General features: G+C 44.6%; 1 long non-coding RNA gene across 1 annotated transcript; it reads right to left on the reverse strand.

Annotated features, from left to right (window-relative positions):
* Window positions 1–4,756: 4,756 nt before the first annotated feature.
* Window positions 4,757–25,304, reverse strand: LOC125426884. Its single transcript, XR_007243590.1, has 3 exons — window positions 25,175–25,304; window positions 6,716–6,879; window positions 4,757–4,772 (listed from the first exon to the last, which is right to left on the reverse strand). It is a non-coding gene; the product is annotated as an uncharacterized LOC125426884 (long non-coding RNA).
* Window positions 25,305–26,815: the final 1,511 nt, after the last annotated feature.

Consider the following 26,815-nt stretch of genomic DNA (forward strand, 5'->3'; position numbering starts at 1 on the left):
GAGATTATCTTGCTCAAACTGAGCATATGAAGTTACACCAAATCTCAGACAACTCTCCAAGATCTCAGACAGAAAGGTCTTTCCCAACACCTGCTCCCAGAAACTCTTTTACTGGAGATACCTAGACCTGGGACCTTCTACATGCAAAACAGGGACTCTTAATACAGACCTATTGCTTCATGGATGGCACAGAAGCACAATATAGTATTCTGGTATGATTCACAACAAAGCAGCCTAGAGACTTCCTAGCTATTTAGCGACTAATCGGGCAGGAGTGGGAGAGTTTACTGACCAAAGTCTCTTGAATGTGACCCAAAACGATAAGCTATGTCTAAAACAACCAGAGCAGTCAAAGGGTTTTTACACAGTCATGGGAATGCTTCACATAATAACTAGGATTTGTCATAATTTATTAATCTTTCCTTTAGTGTCTTTTGGATATTTCCCCCAAAATATTCAAACTTGAATTGCTTTTTTCTTACTTACAATCCCCCCTAAGCGCTGCTCTATGCTTTCTATGGGAGTTTAGTACCAAAGGCTTGGATCCAGTGCTATGTTTCTGTGGGTGGATGAAGGTTTGTGTTATGCAACTTTCTTCCCTCCCCACTTGTACTGCAGCCTGAAACATCCCCTCTCCAATTTCTGTTAACTGGCAGGAACAGCATTTCAGGCTGAAATGGGGGAGGGGGAGAAAGTCATACTCTGCAGGGGGAAATACTTCCAGCCATGGAAAAATTACACTGGATCCAAGCCAAAGTCACTCCCTCTTCTTTATTACATTCAGTTTACAGACAAATCACAGTTCTTCAGCCTAGCCTAATATTGAAGACCTGAGTCTTTTGTCTCCCTCCCTGCTTATAAGAAAACCCTTATTGTTTTACACTAAGAGTCCCTCAACCCCAGTATCTTGCATTTGGCCTAGGTTTATTGGAGAAAATATAAGAAGCTTTGAAAAGCACAGCATAAAATATTGGGATCCTGTACTCTCTATATGGTCCAAGGGGCGCTGAGCACCAGACACAACAGCAGGCTGAAATGCAGAGGAGTATTTGTTGCTAAAATCTCCCCCGGTTCTTTTTGCCACCACAGCCTAGCCTTGGTAGAAGGCCACCCCAGGCCCAAGCTTAGGAACCAAGACGCAACCACTACCCACGCATAAGTAGCTAAAATAGCACCTACACCTCCCCTCCTCCCCCAAGCTATGAAAATTCATCTTTCACATCTGCTGAGTACTGTGCCAATATCATGCCAAGGTAATTGTAACTGGGGGAGAGGAAGAAGAATAAATGGGGCCAGGTAAACAGCAGCAGCCGCAGTTGCCATGGAGACTAGAATGAGCAAGAGAAGTGAGCAGATTAATCGATAGGCCCGCACCTCATCTGGCTGCCATCCACGTGCTGCTACGAAGGGAAAGGAAAATCAAAAAGCCACAAGCAGGCTGGTTGCGGCCTGAGTTTCAATATGCGGCATCCTTGGCGCAATCAATACTTGGTTGGTAGGAAGTAATTGGCCGTCTCCCATTGTGCCCAGGCAAAGAAGAGAAAGAGATGTCCCCTAACCCTTTTTCACATGTTCCCTGCTGCAATTTATCAATGGGTTTACTGATCTGGTTGATTTGCTTGTTTGCTTAAAATCTGCCCTTCTCTCCCTCCAGCTTCCATCCTTTTCAGCCGAGCTGATGACTTCTGTGTTTAAGATAAGCATGTGCTGTAATTGCTAATTATCCACTACTATGCTGTGATTATTATTCAGGTTATTGCTATTAGTATTACTCTGTTTTTATTCATTGCCAGCATAGTGTTATGATCCAAGTGTCTGGGTAACATATGGGAGACTTAGGCGTTTTCCGGACGGACATAATATCCCAAGGAAAAACCGGGATCATATATACCAGGTTGTTTCTATCTCGGTTTCTCCCTTCGCATGGCTGCCCATCAGCGTATTCAGGCTGGGAGGAAGAACTCCAGGTGATTATGCATGCCCCCGGTTTAGTTTCATTTTCCACGCCAACACTGCCTCGCATGCGCGAACTGTCCCGTTTTTCTGACGTTCTGATTGGATGCAGACGACAAGGCGGGAAAAATAAACTGGTCCGTCTCCCATGGTGTTTGCATGGAAGTGGGAGCAGCACGAGTTTTTTAAAAGAACCGGCAATTTATCATTTTTTGGAAACCCAAGGTAAGGGAAATCTCATGGGGCAGGCCCAAGAGACCCAGAAGTCATGCAGAAGTCATGGCCGAACAGGGATGTTTCACCTCCTTATCTCAGGATATTGGGTCAGTACAGAAAATGCCCTAGAGTCAAATCCTCACCCTGGTATAGAAGTTTGATAGGCCAGTCACACACTCTCAGCCTAACCTACCTCATAGGGTTGTTGTGAGGATAAAATGAAGGAGAGGAGAATGATGCAAGCCGCTTCAGGTCCCCACTGGGGAGAATCTAGTAAATAAAGTCAATGAAAAAAATTAAGAGATATTCATCTAATGTGGACCAGATGCTCAAAGGCACAGTGACGTGAGGGAAAATGCCCTCTGGGATTCTGACAAGGGACCCTTTTTCTGTTTTTGCTAGGGTTCTGTGTTTCCATTATTCTAAGATGTGTGGAGATTCCCCATTTTAGTTCACAGACTTATGTAGACAGCATGTCTCCATGTTCCTAGCTGCATTGGGAAAAGAGGTGCTCACTGGGATTCTGAGAACCAGCAGGTGAACAAAAAAGAGAGGTCTAAAACTGCACAAAGTTGTGCGTGACAGGCCTTCACAAGAAATATGTGTCACCTTGCTGATGCCAATAATGTTCATTTAGCCATTTGGACTAGTCAAAAGGAAAATGAGAACTGGAATAACCCCTTTGATTTGAATAATTGGGTCTGTTGAATTATCATATCCAGCACCCCAAAGACCTGCATTTGGAAAATGTCTTCGAGTAGAGCTGTCTTGAAGGTGGAAGCTCAGAATTAGAAGAGTATCATTTGAATAGTAGGCTGTGATGCAGCAAAGAAGCCTCGCTTTATGATTAATGGATGCCATTAATTCCGGAGAGACGCAGTCATTGCCAAGCAGTAAAAACTCAGGAGAAAGACCAGACACCAGTCACTGTCTAGTGAATGAATAAGCTCGGATGCAGGTGAATTTTCGTACTGTAGCCAATTGACTTGCTGAGGAGAAAGGAAGGTTACTCAAGACATACAGCTGGTCACCCCGAAGTGAGCGAGCTGGGTATACAATATTTTTTTTTACAGAATAAATGGTGATAGCATTTGCAGGCAGTCTAGCAAATTGATAGCGTACAAGATTGCAAACTTAAGCACTTTGAGGGAAGGAACTGCCAGGGCACCCACAGCATAACATCAGCCATCACGTACTTATGTAGAAATGGATAAAAGTGTTCATAGGACTGGAATGAGCCCTGAATACAACTTGTCAATGCCCTTGTACCTCTTTTATGTAGCACAAATATGCCTAATAAAGGTCTTTGTAGTGTATTGTACCTTTTTTTTAACACATCATGAATAGTCTGAAAAAATAATTGAAGTTTCCCTTCCTTTACACCCCAAAATGAGCTTTTGGTCAGTGGAAATATTAACAGTTCCACAGAAGAGCGACAGCCTGCTTTGAGAAGCTCATTCATTGCAATGGGTGTACAAGAATCAGGGACAAGTTGTGATTAGCCACCACAGCTCAAGCAAAATCCAAAAAAAGAATAAAATCCATGCAATACCTTTTTATTAAGGCCAGCTGAAATTACACAAAACTGCAATAAATTGATGTTACACAGGCTTTTGGGGGAGGGGTGTTGTTCAATATGAGCTATGGCACTGGACTGCAAAGATACCCCTTCCTTCCCCCACCTACAGCAGCATTCTTATCATGCCAGACTTTTGCTGTGCATGAATGAGCTCCCTACAGGAAATGAGTCCACCCTTCTCACGAAAAGCCCATCATAAAGAGAAACTGACTGAACTGGTGTTTCGAAGCACAGAGAAAGAAGACTATGGGACGAGCCGTCCCATTTGGATTTCATTCATTTGCTCTAAACAGCTTATAAATCTCGGTTTCCCTGACTCACCCTTTCCAATTAAAAAAAAGTTTGCATTGTTTTAGTCTGCTGAGCGTAGGGGATTCCTTCAGTCCATACAACATGGGTGTGGGAGGAGAAGTCACCCTCAAATTGCAGTATGTTCAGCATTGCTGAGGCACTAAAGCTTCAAGCACATCAGCTTATGACTCGAATGAAATGCTGTATTGATTTTTTTGCTAAAAAAGCTCAGAAAGGCCATCACTATGTGATTCTGTGGGGTACGTATTTTTCAAACCTAGAGCTCTGCCTGCACAGTTGAATTGGTCTCTTTTTCTTCCTTATTGGCCTCCTGCCTTATTTATAAGTGAACAAGCACCACATTGTTGTTATTTGGCTCCTTGCTGGATATTCACGTATTTCAGTTATCCTTAAAAGCCACATTAGTAGCACAGAACTAGAGACTTTCCAAGACTATTGCAAAAAAATGGTTAAAGTTCAGGAAGAGGAATCGTCTGAGCAATACCCCAACAGCAGTCCTTGTCCTATGGGGCAAAGGTACGTGCATGGTGCCTATCCTCGGCACTGTGCAGCAGCAGTGGCCCCAGGGGCAAAATAACCAGCTGCTGATGTCATTATTAAAAGCACAGACAGGACTGATTTTAAGGCAACAGATGTACTTCCCACCTGGCTCCTGACTAGATGTTATACAACCTACCTTGTACTTGCTGTTGCTGCCTTCGCTTCTTTGACCCTGCAGGGAAAAAACAGGATTTTTATTTGGTACTCCCATCATGGTATCTGTTTAAGTCATGTTGCCTAGAGGCCTTTGCATCCCTTTGATTGTCTCTCCTCATATCTGTCCTGTAAGAACAAAGAGAAACCCTGCTGGATTGAACCCAAGGTCTGCCTAATTCAGGATTCTGTTTCAAACTGTAGTCAACACAAGGCATCTGGGAAGCTTACAAACGGAGCATGATGACCAGTGGTTTGTCCCCAGCATCTGGTTTTCCAGAGCTGGACTATACATGGAGATTTCATATAGCTATCAAGGGCAATAACCACTTGATAAGCATATTATTCCTGAATTGGTCTAATTTCTTTTTCAAATCCATCTGAACGATTGGCCATTACATCATGTGGCAGTAAATTTCGTTAGTTAATTATCAGACAATTAGTATTGTGTTGAGGTCAGTTAAAAGGTTTAACTCAATTTAGGGTTTAACTCTGCTTAGGATGGTGCTGAGTAGCTATTGTGATCCTAGAACCATTCCGGTCCTGGCACCTGGACTAGCCAGGCTTTCTGAAGCTTGACATGGAAAGCTGAGGCGGGGGGGCGGGGGGGGTGTCATTTCCTGGATCTTACATGGCTACCAGGCACTATTCACAGAAAGAGTTCCAGAAAACTTCACAAAGGTCTGATCCCCACATAACATTCCAGTAGGGAAGTTTTCAAAGTTTTTAAAAGTCTGAACAAAAGCAAGGAAATAAGTGGTGCAGAGTGAAACAAATTCTTGATTTTACATTTTTTTTCGTTTCCCTCTGCAGCATTTGTCTTCTTGTCTTTGTTTTGCCTTGGTGAGGCCCTCCTTTTCTTCTTTTTTGAAAAAGCTGTCCTTAAAAGTAACGTAGCCTGTATCTGCCGGGATTACAGTCTGCACAGAGGGCCAGTTCTTGCAGGATGTGAAAAGAGAGTGCTCATATCTCCCATGGAGGAAGATGGAAGTGCTTCAGAGATATCTGCAGCCTCCATCCTTCCTTATGGGAGAAGAGTGTAATTTGCTCTTTTGCATTCAACAGAAAACAATGGGAAGTTGAAGGGTAAGCACGCTTCCCTAGTCCCTTTTCACCAGAGTGTCAAGCAGGGTAAGAAAAGAGTTGCAAGGAGAGGTCAGTAGTGAAGAAAGGATTTCTGACTGACAAATGAAGGATTGCTCAGGAGACTGCCAGACAAGACCTTCCCCTAGTGACTGAGAAGGGAAGTGGAGAGGGGGAAACCACTTCAAGCAAAGAGGGCGGGCCCAGCAGGGAGTCTGTGTGCAGCTCACGGTTGTTATGTCATATTGAATATATCCAACCATAGGCCTTTGAGCCTTGCCATACATTTTTGCCCTCCTCTCTTTTGTCTGAAATATACTTGCTTAATACCATGCTGAACCGCAGTAGTTAAACTGTTAGTGGAAGACCCAGATTTAAATCCCCACTCTGTCAGGAATCTGAGGGGGTGATCTTGGGGCCAGTTGCTCTTTCTTAGCATAACCCACCTCACAGGATTATTGTAAGGCTAACAGGAAGGAAGGAAGGAAGGAAGGAAGGAAGGAAGGAAGGAAGGAAGGAAGGAAGGAAGGAAGGAAGGAAGGAAGGAAGGAAGGAAGGAAGGAATGTGCACCACACTGAAATACTGGGAGGGCAAATGAGATAAAAATGAGGTAGGTGGCTGGATGCTCTGCTCATCTTCTTGGTGTATATATAACATATAGCATATAACATTACGGACTTTGTGTACCCTCCCCTTTTCAGTATGGAGGTTGAGGTGAAAAAGCAGCGGTCTCCATGAAGCAAAACTACCCATGAAAAGATACTGGAGAACAGCCATCAATGTGAGCATCAGGGAGCAGGAAAAGTGAAGACTAGCATCAGCATAGAACAGTCACATCTAACCACACTGAAATATGGATGGGTTTTAAGCAGTCCTACCGTTTCCATGGAAACAGCATGTGTGAGATCTGCCTTTGAGAGACTTCCAAAGGTGAAGAGCAGGCACACACTTGCCTCATGGGGTTCCATGCTACTATGCAGGCTCCAGCATAGCCAGTTTTCCTCAGTGGAAACGGAGAAGGCTCTGCCAAGTTATCTTCTTCCTAAAATCGAGAAAATGCTTCTTTCATTCAGCTCTCCCCCCCCTTTTTTTGTTTCTTGTGTCTCTCCATAAAATAGAAGGATTCTGAAAAATATGTCGACCTGGTTCGTGCATGATGCCAACTGAGACAAAAGCACTGTTCTGTGGGACTTTGTCCTCCCACGGGGTTGCCACCCATAGTATACAACACACCTAACCCTGTGTAGTACTCACACATCGCTCTTGGGCAGCACAAGTCAAACGACACACTGTGCAAGCACAAAGACCCATGGGAAAATACTCTTGCCTCACCAGGCCTCAATTTCAGGCATAGGGGTAGAAACTAAAATGTCTTCCCTCTATGCCCAGCTCTTTCCTCATATCTTTCTTTACAGGGCCTTCCCCCACTTCAGTTGACATTTCAGAAAATTCTTTTCCCATCTGACACTCAGAAGATATCAAAGTTCAGTCTCTCTGCTGTGGTACATTTTATTTCTGTAACAGGATGCGTAGCCTGAAAATCCACCCTTATGACCTCAAGTGTACGAGCAATATAGCTGTAGAGTGATGCTTTGTGTCCTTGCGATGTGGTGTTACATTGAGTCTGAACCAAGATATAATTCCTCTAAATGAATGAATGAATAATTTTTTTAAATGGCATGTCTTCACACAAGCAGCAGCAAACTCACATTTCTTTCACAGTGCGCCATCAGCTGAGCAGCAGATTTATTACTTGTATTTGCAAACATGTATTACATTCCCACGCTAAAGATTCTGTTTATTCAGATATTTCTATTCCCCTTTTCTGCCCAGTGGGGGTACAGAATGACATACAACATAGCCCTTCCTCATTTGTTTTCTCCTTACAGCAACCCTGTGAGGTAGATTAGGCCCCAGCATAATTTAACGAACTTCTCCAGCAAAATGTGGATTGCAACCTGGGTCTCCCAGGGGCTAGTCTGATCAGATCTCACATGTGCATTTTACGGAGTTATACGTGACACAGTCCTCAACAGTTGGGAAAGAGTACTTTGTTCATACTCAGAGACACTGCTCAGCAACTCTACAAATGAAGGGAAACAGAGGCACATAATGGCAGAACTTCCAGAATTTAACACTGGCATTTGAAATGTCCCCAGGTTTCCCAAATGGGAAATGTTGGCTCAGACAAAGCACAAAATGTTTTTTTTTATTTTCTACTTTTCTCACAATGTAGTTTGATGGACTAAATCTAAATGCTGTTTTCTCCAGGGGAAATATACTTCAAAAGGAGTATACAGGATGAACCAAGAAGAATCCTGTTTTCCGGTCCCTGTCTCTGGTAAATCAGAGCCCCCATTTTGTCTTTTTGGACAAAATGCTGTTCACAGATTGAGCTCTGTCTTCGTAGTCTGTAACAGTGAAATCTTTGAGCAGGAAATGAGTGCATCTTGTTTGTGTGTGCTTTTTATTTATTTAAAATGCCTATCCTGCATTTCCCAACCAGTGCAAGTCTTCAAGGTGGTTTACAAAACACAGGATGATTTTTGCACCATTGACACTGCTGAGTAAATTAACACAGCAGCACATAACTGACAGAGTGGAGCCTTCCACACAATATGTTAATGCTATGACTTTGGGCATGAGATTAGGGACTAGAATTTACAAGTATGTCTCTATTCACGCCTGTGAAATGTTGGGGGTGGGAAAGATTTAACCTGTCTGAAAGATGTTCTATAATATATTGATATTTTTGTAAAATATTTCTAGAAAAGTTGCTGACGGGGAGCTAATTTACGCCAGAGCAAAACACGTTTTTGGTCACCTTGGTTTACTCAAAGTCACCAAGCGAATTAAAAGAAAAGATTTTTGCTGAAGCATAAACCTCTCCCAACCCTCAGTGAAGGGAGGGTCTAGTCTGCATTGTTGTGCAATAAACTACACACTTCTTAGAACAGAATGACCTGGCATCCCCTACTAAATTTCATCACAGCGTATATTTATACTGTGTTTAAAGAGAGTTTGCATGTAACAGATTAGGGATTTTGAGAATGTATTACAAAGACAAAAGGTACAGCTGGCCAGGCTTGATGGGACCTAAAAAGGTTGTTTCATTCTGTAAATACACACACACACACACACACACACACATATGTACATTTATGTACATATTATGTATATTAATTAAATAAAGCATAGCTATACATACACATACACAAACAGGGAGCAGAGCTAATAAGATTTAGTAAAGGAATGCCAAACAAAACAGTTTGGTACTCTAAAGGTACTACAGCACCGCTGCAGAAAACTAGCTTTGTGTATTGTCAAACGCTTTCAGAGCCAGAATCAACTGGCCATTGTGAGTTTTCCAGGCTGTGTGGCCATGGTCTGGTAGCTTTTGCCCCAAACACTTTGCCTGCATCTGTGGCATCTTCAGAGGCATGTCATGGTAAAATGTCTTCTCTCCATGGCAAGAAGATGCCAGCCATAGATGCAGGTGAAGTATTAGGGGCAAAAACTACCAGACCGTGGTCACATAGCCTGGAAAACGCACAACAGGGAATACCTTAGTTTTGTTGAGGGGAGCTAATTGCTGCTACTTTGCTTATCTAGAAAGGGTTGCCAACCTCCAAGTGGAGTTTAGCATTCTCCCAGAATTTCAACTGATCTCCAGGCGACAGAGATCAGTTGCCCTGGACAAGATGGCACTTCAGACTCTGTGGCATCACATTCCTACTGAGCTCCCTCCCTATCCTACACTCTGCCCTCCTCAGCACAACCCCCAATCAGAGGCAGATTGGGCATTAAGGAAGAGACCCAGTAGCCCTATGGCCTAATGAGCTGATCTCCCCACTGGGGCTACCCTAACCCTGGGGTGACACACACACCCCCACCAGGGCTAGCCATCTCAAAGAGAGGCGCAGGCATAAGCTGGAGATACTGGGAAGGAGGGCTCACAATGGCAAGGGACGTGCCCACCTTTGCTCTCCCTAGTCTTGTCAAGGGATGGAATGTGTCCATCAGGCCTGGCAAAGGCTGCTTAGCCTCACTGCAGGGCAACTTCAAGGGCCCATGCAGTCTCATCCCACCAAGCCTGGGCCAGGCACCCCGTGTTCTAGGCTAGTGATGGCGAACCTTTTCAAGACCAAGTGCCCAAACTGCAACCCAAAACCCACTTATTTATCCCAAAGTGCCAACATGGCAATTCAACCTGAATACTGAAGTTTTAGTATCGAAAAAACGGTTGGCTCCAAGGCACGCGTCACTCGGGCATAAGCTTGGTGGTAGTCGGTGGCTTTGCTTTGAAGCAACTGTGCAATGCTTCGAACGGGTGAATCATGACCCTAGGAGGGTTTACTCAGAAGCAAACCCCACTGCCAGCAACCGAGCTTACTCCCAGGTAAAGGATCATGCTTTCATTCTTCCCATGAAAATCAGTAGGGTTTAACAGCGCTTAACAGGGTTACCTACACGGCTTCTCAAAACTAGGTCTTAAGTTTAATGCTAATAATCTCCCTGAAATAATTACACTATTGTCACATGATGAACTCTGTGCACGCGTGCCCACAGAGAGGGCTCTGAGTGCCACCTCTGGCACCCGTGCCATAGGCTCGCCACCACTGTTCTAGGCTAGCTTGGCATGCTGTCACTTCCTCCTTTTGGTGGGCAAGGTGGGTGGCCAAGACAAGGTGGGCACAGCCTCCTTGTCCATGGCTGTTCGTTCCCCAATATGCTCCTGCCCGCAAATCTCTAGGGATTTCCCAAGCTGAAGTTGGCAACCTTATCTCCAGCCAGGGTCTGGTCTGCTTGAAGCACTGGGGCCACATTGTACACAAATGAGAAAAAGAGGTTGTGCAACCAAAGTATCAACAATACACAATTTGCACAAAAACGGCTTGCAGTCCACAATCAAGTTATCTAACAGTTTACTAGTTAGTAATGTGAACCAAGTTATCTAACAGTTTACTAGTTTACTAGTTAGTAATGTGAACCAGGTCTACCATGGGACTATAGTACAAATCATGCCTCTACATCATATATGTGAATTGATACAGTATACATCATCAACAAGCTTCTCTAATCTGAAAGTGGGGTGCTGTCTGGTTTCCGGGCTGTATGGCTGTGTTCTAGCAGCATTCTCTCCTGACGTTTCACCTGCATCTGTGGCTGGCATCTTCAGAGGATCTGATGCCAGCCACAGATGCAGGCAAAATGTCAGGAGAGAATGCTGCTAGAACACGGCCATACAGATCAGAAACCACACAGCACCCCAGTGATTCCAGCCGTGAAAGCCTTCGACAATATATTAATCTAAAAGTGGTTAGTGGGTAAACTAGTAAACTGTTAGATTACTCGGCCTTTGGACTGCAAGCCATTTTTGTGCAAATTGTGTATTGTTGAAGTACTGAGGCTATAGGAAGAGCTAAAATCTACAGTGCTTCTTAGCATAACCTACCTGCTAAAAATTGGAGTTCAACAGCTGCTGGATGATGCCCAGAATTGTGCCCTGCAGTCCACTGGAGTGTCCAAAATCCGGCTGGCACTTGAACAAATCTGCCAAACCATTCAGATTATAAAGCTGTGTGTTCCTGCATGGAAGGGGGTCGGACTTAATGGCCATGGTCTCTTCTAACTCCATGTTTCTATGATTCTAAAGCTCAGCTATGTGGGCAAGGACTCTCTCTTTAATTGCCCTTGATGAGCCTCTGAGCTTTTAAAAAAACTTTGCAGGAGTACATCTTCTCTGAAATGTCCCCCTCTTCTTGTCCAGTTGTGAGCAGAGGAGTATTACCACAAGCAGGGCTTCTGCCCTGGTACAGGTGGAGAAATCTGGGTTACACACCTTTAAAAGTTGTGAGTCTTCAGAACAGCATTTACCACTTCTGCCAACTTCAAAATGTAAGGGTGAATTGGGACTTAAAACCTAATAAATAAACATTTCAGCCATGTAGTTTTATCTTGAAGTGTGTGGAAATCCGTTAGATGTCTGAGCTCAGCAAATCAACCGGGCCCCATCCATATTTCATCTTTACTTTGTGAGCTGAAGCAGCAGCAAGCAAAAAAGGGGGGGGGGGAGGGAGAGAGACAGTTAATTGGAAATGTTGCGTCTGCTGGATATGCAAAAGGCATAAATATTTATACCCTGAAGGCTGACTTTTGGGTTTGCTCCTAAGGAGTAAGAGAGAATTAGATTTTGAAGAGGAAGGGTTTTTTCCCCCTTTCCTTTCTCTTCCTATCAGTAAACGTGAGCAGTTTTTTTATCCCCTTAAATAGGAGAACTCTGGCCTTGTGTTCCTTTTGCTTTATTTATTCAATCCTTCCGACTTCAGTAGGAACTGCATATCCTGCTTAGGGTCTTTCAGAGATTGAATGCCTTGGTTCCTCATTATGGAGTGAGAATGAGAGCACCGTGCCTGATGGGGACAGGTAAGAATCATTAGTAAATATAAAGCTGGCAAGATGGACTTAGCAATGGCTCAAAAATACCTGCTTTTTTACAAAAAAAATCCATTTTCAACTAGCATACAGGTTTGTCTTTGAGGACTGAGCAGCTTAGGGAAAAACAATAGTTGTATATGTATGTGTGTGTGTATATTTACACACACACATATATACACATACATACACACATATATACACACATATAATATATAATAGTTATGTATATATAATACACACACACACATCCCTAGCAATAAGCTGGTTTTGTTTCATTTCGTAAAGAAAAAAGGAAATCAGCCAGCCCAAGATATTTAGCCGCAGCCAAACTTCAAGAGAGAACACAGACTTGTGGGAAATGTGCTATCACCCAAAAACTGATTCAAAGCTGGTATCTTCTGCCTTACTTCTAGATTTGTGGAAATGAGCATACTGTGTTGATGTCCACAGTGTAGAATGGGAGGTTGCCTTCCTTCCCACAATCTAAGAAATCAAGGAACACCCAGCTCTGCATTGTGACTGGTGTCTCTGATCACATGTGAGTTACTTATATGAATGTTATGCTACTAGGTTCAGTTCAGACTTCAGGTCTGATTGATCAGTGTGATCATCAGAACGCAGGCCACTAAATATGGTTGAGAGCCAGGTTCAGTTCTCCACTCCTCCACATGAAGCCTGCTGCATGATGTTGGGCCAGTCACAGTTCTCTCCGAACTCTCTCAGTCCATATGGAGGCAGGCAATGTCAAACCACTTCACAAAGTCCCTTGCCTTGAAAACCCTATGGGATCACCACAAGTCAGCTGTAACTTGATGACACTTTCCAACAAGTGATGACAAATCACAAAACTAACTTTGGTTAAACCACGGTTTTGCATCATGAACTGTCAGTGTAAATTACTCCTCTTGCTGCATTGTAATGAATTCCAGAAGTAGTTGTGTTAGTCTGCTGAATGAAACAACAAGAACCAAGACTCTTATGGCATCTGTAAGGCTAATGTATTGTGATCAAAACTTTCATCAACTTTGTCTAATGCATATACGGACAGGGGTGTCGCACCAACAGGGAGGAGTGGGGTACGATGCCCCAGACGGAGCTGTGGCGGAGGCATGGCCAGGCTGCGGAGGGGGCATGGCGGGGGTGTTCCAGGGGCATTCCAGGGTGGGGCAAGGGCAGGCAGCGGCGCAGCAGGGGTGCAGTGCGAGCGCCCCAGGTGGAGTTTCCCCTTGCTCTACCTCTGCATACGGACTTGAGTTTTATCCAGAGGCATCCCAGATTTACTGGATGTCTTGCAATGAGCTTTGGAGTCCATTGTTAACTTCTCTCTGTCCTCACACAGTATTTGAAATCTAGAGCCACAGTCATTCTTAAAGATACCAATAAGATTCAGGGGGAAGTGCTGCAGGAGCCTAACTAACATGGCTACTCTGGAATTATCTTTCGCTGAAACATTGAGATGGCCAACAATTGAATAAAAGCAGCATTCTAAAGTGCTGACATTGAAACAATAAAAAAAAGTCTTAGAGAAAGATCGGCAACACAAAAGGGCTACCTTCAGTTAAGGTTTCCAGTCTGTAAGCAGGGGACTACAACTGATTTCCAGGCTATGGTCATGGTCATCAGTTCCCCTGGAGGAAGTGACCGTTTGGGATGGCAGATTCTGTGACATCACATCTGTATCCTGTCTTCAGGCACTGCATCCAAATCTCAAAAAAAATTCCAAGCTGAGCTTGGGAACCATGCTTTTAGTGCAGAGTTACTCTAGTTTAAGCCCACAACAGGTTTATACTGGAGTGTCTCTGTATAGATCTTACTGAGGACTTTGCATATACCAAGCTCTGCACCAGTCCTGAGTAGGGTTCTGAGCATCTGTTCAGGATTGTTTTCTTACACTGAAATCCTAATCATACCCTTTTATTGACTTTATTGCCCTAGAAGGGCATAACTGCTTGGAATGGTCTTTTAGAATACCAGACAGAAATGTATAATCATATGCCTCCATCCCCAGCAATTTCCAAGACAAGTTGGCTTTACACTTCTCTCTAAAAGCCAGTGTTAAAAGTTACATCTCCTGGAAGATCATTCCACAACCTCAGAAGTACAGATATAGAGATTCTGTCCCTTGATGCAGGAACTGAATACAGCTTCAAAAGGAACGAGTGATTTCCTCGTTTCTCATTTCTCCCAGTTCACCTTGACAATCCTGTTTTGCTTTGTTTCTCCCTTGTGCCTATTAACTTCATCTTCACGCAATTTGTTTTCAGGCTGCGATTTTTTTCCCTGTTAAATGCACACATTTTAAATGTTTCTTTTTATTATTGGTACATAAAAATGCTGTACGATGTACCAATGATAGAATGGTGCACAGCATTAAAATGATGCAGAAGAAAAAAACTAATTAGGAATACTAGCAATAAAAAATAGGCGTAACAAATAGGGTCGCAGCAACAGCGTACGGAACCAAAAATAAATAGAAAATAACATATTCCTGCATCCTACAGGGAACTCAAAGTAGGGTCCAGTGAGAAGCAGCGGAAGGGGCACGTTCACACAGAGAGAAACATTCTCACAGACTTCTTTGAATGAATATGATTTTCTTCTTTGCGGCATTAATTTGTCTGGCAATTTTTGGCATGCAAAGGTTTTCAGCCCACTCACATTTCACTCATACCAACAGCTGTGCTGCTTCCTTTTAGGATGCCCCTTAATGAAGCTTCGGATTTTGGAACACAAATTTTCACAGTATTGAGCAGCGCATATTTGAAAGCATAGCTGAATGTGCAGTGAACTCAGCATGGAAGGTACCCGGATCAGGAGGGTTCCTCCTTAGTAGCATACTTTTTCACTGGAGAATTAAGAGGTTTTTTTCTTTATTTCTTTTCATTGGGGACAGCAGACAGTCCTGACTGTGTGTGAAATTACCTCCCTAGGCTTAATGCAAAATATGAAGGAAATTTCAGTTATGCTGTATAAGCATGGCTGTCTATGAGATCCTGTCATCTTTCTTTTCCTTTGTTCCACCTTTTTTCAAAAGCTGTAGAAATTCAGGGCAAGATTCTAATTTTTATATTTTAAAAAAATCTTCCTATGGGATTATTTCTTTGGTTCTCACTTTTCTTTCTGTTTCCATAGCAACCACAGCTGGCTCATGTGTGGTTGCCATGGTAACCCCAATGCCCTTCCTCCCCCTTGCTTCTTTAAAGGATGCAATGAAATAGGAATTAGATTAGCATCCCTTGCGCTCTGTGTGGAGCAAAACCTGTCCTGAATGTTATGGGGCTGAGGTAAGATACTCTTGACAGCAACCAGACCCTTTCCTGCATTTAATTTCTGTTCTCAGTCACAAAAAACAGGCTATTACGCCTTCTTGCAAACAGAAGCACTAGCTGAGAAATGGAACAATTGAATTTTAGCACTTGGAATTGGTAGTAAACAGGATTGCAAGAAGGACCAATACTATTTTGTTCTCTCTCTCTCTCTCTCTCTCTCTCTCTCTCTCTCTCTCTCTCTCTCTCTCTCTGTGTGTGTGTGTGTGTGTGTGTGTGTGTGTGTGTGTGTGTGTGTGTGTGTGTGTGTGTGTCCCTACAACTTAATGGATGGCCTTAACCAGTGGACAACAGGGACAGCTACCCTGGCCCATGCTGGGGGGTCCCTGACCAGCTACTACCTTGCCCCCCCAGACACAGTGGGAGCAGGCTTGGTGTCAGGGGCCACTCACACCCACTCCATCTTCCTGAGACAGCATGGAAGAGGGAGGGAAGTGTGGCAGAGGGCTCAGAGAGAGGGTGGAAATTATTCCAGAGCACCATGCTGGATTTTTGCTAGGTCCCCCAGAATCACTAAAACCAGAAAGATAGAAAAGACTACATTTTCATGAATTTTAGTGGTAACTAAAAAGAAGGGTGTGCACCAAGTATTCTGCAGTCTCCACCATCAGCATTCCTGTGGTGGCCAAACTGTGGGGTATTTAATCTTAACCATGACAGTTCACACAGAGAGGGATACTTTTAAAAAATGACACCCATACTGTAAACCACAGTCTGCTGGACTTAATCTGGGATATCTACTCACCTCTCCTGTGGCCCAAGTCACTAATGACCTCTATACTATAAGTCAGCCACTCAGGAAGGGGCTCTGGCTCAGTGGTACGGCATCTGTTTTACATGCAACAGATTCCATTCCCAGCATCTCCAGTTATAAGAATCAGGTAGCAGATAACATGTAAGATAACCACCTGAGACCCTGGAGAGCAGCTGCCAGTCAGAGTAGAGGATACAGACCTGGACAGGTGTTTGATTTAGTATAAGCATGCTACATGAATTCACCAGCTGAGAAACCAAGCTCTCACCCCCGCTCCAGCAGTGCAGCCCTATGCACAGTTGAGGTCAAAGGGCTTAGATTGAAGCAAGTCTGTATCCCCACCCTTTCCCCTTTTCTGCCCCCCCCCCTTTCTCCTTTGTTCCCCCATTTACTGGGATATTGATGTATGCTACACCTTGGTAGGACTGTGACGTCTGCCTCTTGGATCTGCTGAAATGAGTGAATTGCTGGAATGTTTTAATATTTTTAGGTGTTTTGTTTGTGTGTATTTTAAATTATGTTGGTAAGTTGCCCTGAGCCCAAAAGGGGAGGGGCAGCCTATTAAGTCTAATAAATTAAACCAATAGGATTGTACCGCAACTCTCCTGCCTCTTCCCACCACTGCAAATTTAGCCCACCACTAAATTTAACAATGGGACAATTGCTTCCACACGGGGGGGAGGGGGGCATGTTGCCAACCAGCTTGGTCAGGTGAGCAGCCCCCACTCAACTGGAAACAGCAACCCTCAAACCAGCTGTCCATTTCATACCAGCCCACTTTGGTATGGAAAGCAAGTGAGAAAGCATGCACTGGAGAAAGCTACACAGAAAACATGCCAAAGTGGCTCAGAGAACATACTAAAGTTAGCTCCTTCTGCTCTGACAAGGCTTTGCATGCTTCCTGACAGAAGCCAAGGGGAAAAAACCTGCTCAGAATGCTAGAGGGAGACAGTGAAGGGACCTCTTTTCCTTTCCTTACTTGCTTTGCTGATCCTTACTGCACAAATCTTATTAGTTTTGAGGTCAAGCCAATAGACCCGCTGGCATTGTGGTGCTTTCGTTCTGTGTTTTTCGTGTCTGGAGTGCCAACTGTTTTCAGGGGTGGGTGTGTATCTGGCCCCTATGCATCTTCTCATTCTCTATTGATTCCCATTTACCTGAATCCTTTCATGAGCTCTCATCAGAAGATAAGAAGAGTCCTGCTGGGTCAGACCAAAAGCCTGCCTTTTGTCTGTCCCAAATCTACCACCAATCAATGTTATTGTCTGATTCTCAGTACTAAGCTTAAGAGGGTGGGAGAAAGAGAGCTCTATCCACTTTCTTGATGCAGTGCATAATTATATCAGTTTCTCCACCCGCCCCCATTTCTCCTCCCATCTCATTCATGTTCTTATCCCATCAGACCAGAAGACTGTTAATTTCCTTCCAGCCCCAATTCCTGTGCCTTTAACAGCAATCTGATATACAGAAAGTTAGCAGTGCGAAACTTTTCCTATCACGTTATCACCAAGTTGGAGAGCTAATGCTTAATTAGAGACTTGCTTAATTTCCCTCCAATGCTATGGAACAGTCTCCCAAAGGACATTAGCAGATTTGCATCCCTTCTGCAGTTTCAGAGGGGGTGTAAAACTGAACTTTTTTGACTTAGATGGTTGTGTTTTTAACACTTGACTCTGAAGGGCAACCATTTGGTTGCCATTTTCTTTTCTTTTCTTCTGGCTGTTTTAATGCTGGGGTGCTGAAGATGCCAGCCACAGATGCCAGTGAAACGTCAGGAGAGAATGCTGCTAGAACACGGCCATACAGCCCGGAAACCACACAGCACCCCAGTGATTCCGGCCGTGAAAGCCTTCAACAATACACTGCTTTAATGCTATTCGTTGTTGGTTTTGTGGTGTATTGGTTTTACCTTGGACTACAGTTTTCTGGTGGAAAGGCAGGCCTATGAACTTTTTAAAAAGTACTCTCTGTGCATCAGTCTGCTATTAAAAGGCAAGATCAGAGTCTGAAAAAATTTACCAATCCTGACAGTGTGAAGAAGAAGAAGAAGGAGGAGGAGGAGGAGGAGGAGGAGGAGGAGGAGGAGGAGGAGGAGGAGGAGGAGGAGGAGGAGAAGAAGAAGAAGCAGCAGCAGCAGCAGCAGCTATGCCTAGCACCTCCATTTTTCTAAGTCTAATGAGATGTGGCCTTTTCCGATTCCTGCTTTGAAATGAGGCAAAAGGAAAGCCCAAGAACTGAAATCATATAGGGAGAATGACAGGGGCGGAGCAAGGGGGAACTGCACCTGGGGCACGCGTGCGACCCGTGCTCCTGCTGCAGCCCCGCCCACCCCGGAACGCCCCCAGAATGCCCCGGGCACGCCCATTGCACACACACACACCGCCTCGTTGGCGCTATGCCACTGGCACATGACCACACATAAAGCTGCCTTGTACAAAATCAGATCATCAATCCATTAAAGTCCCTATTGTCTAACCAGACTGGCAGCCACGCTCCAGAGTCTCAAGCAGGAATCTTTCACCTCACCTACTGCCTGTTTTTTTTCAACTGGCTGTGGCCATGGGTTGAAACTGGGAGCTTCTGCGTGCAAAGCAGAGGCTGTTCCCCTGAGCCACAGTCCCTCCACACACCACCCACTTGCCATTCTAGTCAGCATCGTGGCCTTGCCAAAGGACTCACTTCATCCTAGTGTCCTTCAGGAGAAGGCCAGATTTTTCTTGAGGCAAAGGATAGCTGCAGGATCTTAGCCAGTAGCCAGTGGCAAGGACAGCTTGCCTGGGATTGGTCTCCATGACATCTACAAGTCTCATTTTCACTGGGATTCCGTTCCATTGTCTTAATAACATCCTCGTTTTTAGACTCTCAATATCAAAAGTTTCCTTAGATATTCCTTCCCTCCTGTTTATTGGTGGTGCAAGATGAAGACAAGCTGCAAGGATGGAAACAGATGTTTTCTGCCTGTGTCTGACTCCTTTATTAATGTGGTTATGGGATGTTTCTGGTCGACAGGAAGTTTACAAGATGGAGTGCATCCACTGTTCCTTCTCCATCCATGCAGCCACAAGCCCATCTCCACTCTGTAGCTGGATTTTTCCCTCCACACTGTCTGCATTTAACACTATATTTAGTAATGTATTTGTGGACGTGGCTCTGCCTTAACCCACACTTTTTACAACCTGCCCTCTGCTATCAGATCAGGTTAGATTTATGAGCCAAACAGACAGAATGATTTACAAGTAGGCGGGATGAATTTACTGGGAATGGGGAGGCACAGCTATGGGTTCTGACTTTAGAGGCTCTCTCAGAGCTTGCTGTAGGTTTCCCCTTCTGCAGAGAGCCTGGAGAGCCAAAGTAGGGTGTCCTTCATCCAGGACCACCTGTTTGTTCCCATGTTCTGTCCTCCTTCCCATGAAAACGTTCCTTGCACTCTGTCAATCGGTCTTTCCTTCCCTCATTTCCTAGCTTATACGCATGTGAATGAGAAGGTACAGATTTCCATTCTCAGTCCCCTCACACCTGTCCTTTCCCACCACCTCTGAACCAGGTCAGGCTGACCCTAGTCCATGGGAGCCTTCACAAGTGCCCCACAGTTACTGTGCCCTACAGTTACTAGTGGTTTCTAGAGAAAGCTTTATCCTATTTAAGACTTGTAGACCAGGGAAGTACTCTGCATCCACAGCTGCCTCTGAAGACTTGGATAGTGATCTATGAAGCTGGGTGTCATGCTCATATTGGGAACAACCAACTCCAAACCTCCTGATGATCTCAGCCAAAGGTTTTACATGTATGACAAGAGTATCGAGGATAGAATGGATCCTTAACACCCTATACATCAGCTCCCAGCAGACTGATTCTGCCACTACAAACAGACTTCATGGTGTACAGGAAAAGAGATTTTGTGGTGATTTTTTTTCAGAAAGATTGGTGTTTTGTAATAAGAACCTTACAGATGATCATGTCATAAACCTTTATGTACTACTGTTTCTATTCAATTTCACTACAGTTTCATAACCAGTTACTCAGTGCCCAGACCTGGATAGCCCAGGCTAGCCTGATCTCTTTGGCTCTTGGAAGTAAAGGAGTGTTGGTCTTGGTCAGTATTTGGATGGGAGACCACCAGTGAAGCCCACGGGATGTAGAAGCAGGCCATGGCAAACCACTTCTAATCATCTCTTGAAAACCGTACAGGGGCAACCATAAGTTGGCTGTGACTTACAAACTCTTTGCACGCATGCACACGGACGCACACACAGAGTGTCTCAGCGGCTCCCAATCTGAACGTATGTTCATGTGTACAATTTGTGCCCACGGGGTGTCCTAAAACTAGGTCTAGGTGTCCATTTGGAGACACAACTATTGTTTTCAAAATGCCTTGTGGCATGTGTAGCAGCAGTAAGAGCAAAATGGAGACTCATTCCCATTTCAAAACAACCAGGAAGGGGAGGTGTATTATTCTCACCCCTCCTGCCAGTGTACAAGCAACAACTTCTAAAGCTGCCTGGGATATTATCAAGCACCTTTACTTGAACGGGAGGATTTGAGTTCTACAGCTCAGTTCCCTGCTGCTTTGGGGGTAATCGGATAGAAACAACCATCAATACTCAGCAGAACACGGGCTGAGTAAAACTAGAGGAAGGCACACACATAACATCCAGGAAAGATCTGTGGCTCAGTAGTGCAGCAGATACATCACACGAGAAAGGTCTCTCATTCTGAATTCACCCTCCCTGTTTAAAAGATGTCAAAACCCAGATATCACAAAAAGACCTTTCTCTGCTCAAGATCCTGAAGGGCCACTTCCAGTCAGAACAGATAATATTCAAGTCCAGATTAAAAATTCTGCCTCTTACGCCATTCTGGGGAGCTTTAGCCAAGCTCCCTAAAATGTGTACGTGCACCAAAACAAGATGCAGCTATGACGGTTGCGCAGTTTTCATGCCTTTTATTACAAAAACATAGTAGAAAAAGAGCCCTCGGGCCAATAAGGCTCCAATGATTTTTTTCCCTCCATTTGCAATGTGCTATCAGGTGTTGCAGATCAGGCCCAGCCTTGAATAATTCTTTCTCTGTAACCTGGATCAATAGCTGCCTTTGGGCCAGTTTGTGCAGGCATGTACATCACTTTCTTTCTCACCATGCAGTTATTTGACCCTTGATGACTTGCAGCAGAATGTGTCAATTGACTCCACTGAAAAGTATTGTTGAAAGTGATAGGAAAATTCTGTCTGCGGAGCGCGATTTGAGGTAGCTCGTGCCGGCCCGGCAGATGATTGCACCGAAAGGAAGGGTGATTTATTTGCTAAAGACAAAGAAATACATTTGCACACGCAAGCCTTTGCTTGGCACAACATGTGATAAGCACGCATGTGTGAACAAGGCATAACTCACAGCTCTGACACAGAAATTAGTCGGAGGCACCGAAGTAATGTCCTGTGATGCGGACTGAATTCTTAATCAGACCTCCGCCACCAAAGGTGACAGTACAGACTTTTCCGCCCGCCTTCCATTTCTCCTTGGTTTCACATTGAGAAGTTGCAAGCGGAGGACACGGAGACAATATGACAGTCTTCTCGAGCCAGAGCTCTGCTCTACATTATTCATGCAATTCTTTCCCGTTGCACACATTTGTGTGAGCCTTCATTCAAGCAGAATGTTTTCGTTTCCTTCTCATCGTTTCCATTTTGTTTCTCTGTTGTAGAAATGAGGGGGGTTATATAGGAAACTTTAAAAAAAATGATAATGCTCTCTCTACCTCCTTCAAGATAGGGAGCTCATCTTTTCAATAAGAATTTGTTCAATGAAAGGAAAGAGGGAGGACAATAGCCAAGGCAGGAGGAAGACCTCATTGCTGCCCAACACAATATGTGAGCCCCACAGATTCAGAGACACATTCAAATGTTTACTTAAAACATACTATTTTGTGCCATTTGCTCAGATGTACAATTTAAAAAAAATCTTGGAGATGTGGCGCCGAGTGTTTCTCTGCCTTGTTTCCTTTCCCTGCTGCCCATCCCCTTTCCCCCAAGGCAGGGGATTGTATAGCTTCCTAACGCTTTGTGTGTGTGTCGTGCTCTCTACTGTTGGCAGTTATTTAGAAGGAAATGGAGAGTATTGCCAGTCGACAGTTTCTTTCTCTCCCTTATTAAATTGTAAAGCTCCCATCAGCCTTCCGATGTGCTCGGCTTCTGTCTTCATCACTCAGGCAGTGATACTGCACTGTGGGGATGGGGAAAGCTGCAGCATGAATCCCTGGGGTGGTGGGGGGGGGGACGAAACTGCTCATCAGAAGAGCTGGTATCTAGGCAACCAGACTCCCCTGCCTGAGATGAGAAGAAACAGCTGGGAGCTTTGGAAACCAGGAGAAGCTACTGTAAAAAGAGCTCAAGGGGAGGAGGAAAAAACTGGAGGAGAGAGAGCCCTGCGTTATTTTAGGATGGCTATTTTTGCCCTATCACATGCCTCACATTTGCCCTAGCTAGGGATGGTCACCCCTGCCAAAACTTTGCACAGAAGACTATTAGGTCTCTTTGCTAGCACTCCTGTCCTGCATGATAAGAAAAACAGGAACACATCCCGCCCCCCTCTCTTCCTAGCATACAGTGACAAGCATAGCGTCGCTATGCTAAATGAATTTTTCATCAAATAAAACCTATTTAGCTATGGCTCAGCAGTAGAGCACGAGCTCCGCATGCAAAAGGTCTCGCGTTCACACTCCCTGGCATATCCAGCTAACTGGTTTGGTATAGCAGGTGACAGGAAGGTCCTCTCTCTGCCTTCGACTCTGGGCCCCTGCCATTCAGAGCAGACAACACGGACTCACCGCAAAGCAGCATCACGTATTCATTTGCTTCTGGATAAGTTAATGAGGTTTACATTTCATCCAGAGAATAAACAGGCAGTCCAGGAACATTTGAGTTAAGATATGAGGAAAGAGCCTCTGAATGGGGCAGAGTGCATTTTCCTCTTTGCTAGTAAACACAGAGAGTTCTCATCCCATAATCTTCTGGAAAGACCTTTGGGCTCAAATCATACACTCCTCCCCCCCCCCCCCACACACACACACACCCCAAACTTCCACGTGTACAAACTATTTACTTCCCAATTATCCCACCAATCTCTGGAGGCGCAGCATGGTAGAGGCACAAATCACATGCATGCCATGTTCCTCTCCCTTCCCTCCTTCCATATTATATCTTCAGGAGTCCCCAAACACAAGTGTTGTTCCATGGCAGTGATTCCAGATTCTCCTCCTGTGGCCCCCTTCACACATGATGGTTAGCCTGTGCAACTTTTATGTGCAGATGCAGAATATTGCCATTCATAGAGCAGAGAGCTTGGTTGACCACGGTGGATGAAATAAGACATTCCGTTTAATGTCAACTCAGGAATTTCCTCCAGTTTTGCTGTCATTCATCTGTAATAATCTTCACATTTTAAATGGATTAATAAGAGGCTTCCTAGTAGGGAAACTCTGTATGGAACAAACCAGGGCCCAGAATGAGGTCTCTAGGGGAAAGGAAAGAACTCTGTACACCAATGGAGGTGGGCAGCAGCCTGCCTGAGCCAAATCCTGCACCAGACAGTGGGGGTACACAACTTTCTTGCCACAGACTGACCTGTCTGAAGCCGCCTCATACTGAGCCAGACCCTTGGTCCACGAAGGTCAGTACTATCAGCACAGACTAGCAACAGCTCTCCAGGGTCACCAGGCAGAAATAGGTTTTTCCTGTCTGCTATTGCCAGATCCTTTAAATGAGAGGTGCTGGGGATCAAACTTGAAACCTTCTGAATGCAAAGCAGAAGCTCTAACCCTCCCCAGCAGCTGGCAGCCTATACAAACAAAGCGTTCCTCACTGCTCCAGTAGACTGAAATAGGTCAGATTCTGCATGTTGCTCTCAACCTTGCTACAGGTAAAGGGTTTGTGGCTCAGTGGCAAAGCATCTTTTCGTGCAGAGAGTCCTAGGTTCAACCCCCATCATCTCTGTTTAAATGGATTTGTTGGTAGGTGATCTTTACCTGAGACCCTAGGGAGCTCCTATCATACAGGGTAGGCAGTAATGACCTACATAGACCAAAGATCTGACTCAGTGTAAGGTAGTTTCAATCTGTTCCATTTGGCATCTAGTGTGGTGTTGCTCTGTGGAATTTGAAGCCTGTGTTCCAGTCTTGCGTTCCCCATTTTAAATTGAAAATGTTTCTTGCCAGGGATTCCCCTGCCCCAAGGCTTTGTCTGATGGTTGGGAGTGAAACTCAAACCCACAAAACTCTTGTGCCTTATTTTATGTTTTGTGAGTCATTATTGTGTGCTTTCTTCCTCATGCAAGTAGTTGTCCTTCAAAATTTTCATGCCACAGCCCCTGTACTACCATGTTGTGGGCAAGGAGCTATGTTTGGACTGATGAAAATATCCAGCTCTGATGCTTGTGGCTATAGATATTGGCTGCTACCATCTCAACTGCTACTGTACGGTTCGCACAGCATTTCTGCTGTTACTTGCCATGTATGAGTAATGTGTAAGTGTCACCTGGAGCAACATGTTACTTGGCAGGTGTCAACAGGGCCACTGGGGACCACATGGAGTACTTAAAAGTGGCACCAAGTTGCCCTTCTCCCCGCCCCCAGCCTTGAACATAGGATACCGAGTAACCAGACTGGAGCTTAAACCAACATCTTTTGCTCTTAAAACATGCCCTGTTTTTCTTGCAGTTTTGACCATGATTGCATGCAAGACTCGACTACCAGACCATGGTGAACCTCCTGCACATATATCTCCCAGAAATCTCTTTTGTGCTTCCCACAACAAAATCTGAAATGTCACCTGTGCCTTTCCATATATTGTCACGTCTTTCCTTGTGCTGCAGAGTGGCCTCTTCTCATCCAAAAATGAGCAAACAGGCCCTGGCCTCCACCCCTTGCTTGCGATGACCCTTCCTATGCCATGCCCTCAGGAGAGCTGCCTCTGACTGCCCTGCCAGTCTTTTCTGTTGCCCTTCAACCCTTTTGCTGACGAATTCACAAACTGCCATTTGCCAAGAGAAGAGAAACAAACCCAGGGGGCCTCGGAAGGAGCATTCCAGAGCTAAAAATAACTATAGGTCAGCTGTGAACCAGCCGGAGGCTCTTTCCCCCTCGTGCTACCCCCCCCCCCCCCGTGCTTTACCCACCCACCCCCTTCCCACACACACACAGCTGGTGTTCCAGTCACTATGAGGACAAAGAGTCCCGTGACAAATGTCAGCTCCATCAACAATCCCCCCCCCCTTCTTCCATGGCCGTTCTGCTGCTGCTGCACAGCAACAGAAAGGAGGAAGGAAAGAAAATAAACAAAGGTTGTCTCAGATATACCTTTCACTCTGCTGTCACCTATCAACCAGCTCTTGAGAAGATTTTGAGATCATACACCCATCAGGTCTCCGTCAAATGTTTGTATGTATGTATTAGAAACTGTTGCATGATATACATTCCTTCCAAGAGTCCTTTTAATTCCCCTTGGGCTTCGTTCGGTTTGTTTGTGAGAGAAATAAACCTCAATTTCTTCAGCTTGTGCGATTTCTCCCTCTTTCTCCCAGCCAAGCTGTAATTGAAGATTTCCTGGTTTAGGAAACAGACCATCTCGTGTATTTTTATCCCACCTTACCTCCAAGGAGCTCAGGGCACTATATATAGCTCTCTCTTTCCTCATCCTCATTTTAACTTGACAACAACTCTGTAAAAAAGTTAGACAGAGAAAGACTGATCTGAAGTCACCCAATTTCGGGATACTGTCGTGACTGAGTGTGGTGTAGTGATTAAGAGCAGCGGATTGTAATCTGGGGAACCAGGTGTTTGTTTCCTCAGTAATCAGGGCCATAAACAGTAGTGGGATCCAAAAATTTTAATAACAGGTTCCGATGGTGGTGGGATTCAAACAGTGGCGCCACCGCACACACGCACCTCCAGTCCCTATTGGGCAGGGAGGTTGCTTTAGTAACCCTTTCTCGGCAGTCAGAAAATGGTGAGAACTGGTTGGATCCCACCTCTGGCTATAAACCAGGGCTCATTCCGCACATGCAGAATAATGCACTTTCAAACTGCTTTCAGTGCTCTTTGAAGCTGTGCAGAATAGCAAAATCCACTTGCAAACAGTTGTGAAAGTGGTTTGAAAACACATTATTTTGCATGTGCAGAAGGGGCCCAGGATTATGAAAGATAAAAGTATAATCTGGTAGCAAAGAAATCTTTCTTCTCATAAAGGGAAGCTATATCTTCTTGTATTGGTTTTCCTTCCTGTTCACAAATTTGTTCACAAAACAGAAAAAGGGAGCTTTTCAGTCCCAACATCTTCCAGCCCTTAGCATACCATACAGAAAGTAAATTGGCTTCCTAGAGGAAACTGTCTCTGAGATACAAGAATCAGTAAATACATGTCATATTTTGAATGGTGTTTTATCAGACAGTCATATTTCCTGGGATCCTGTTG

The sequence above is a fragment of the Sphaerodactylus townsendi genome, linkage group LG02 (genome assembly GCF_021028975.2).
Source record: "Sphaerodactylus townsendi isolate TG3544 linkage group LG02, MPM_Stown_v2.3, whole genome shotgun sequence".
NCBI lineage: Eukaryota > Metazoa > Chordata > Lepidosauria > Squamata > Sphaerodactylidae > Sphaerodactylus > Sphaerodactylus townsendi.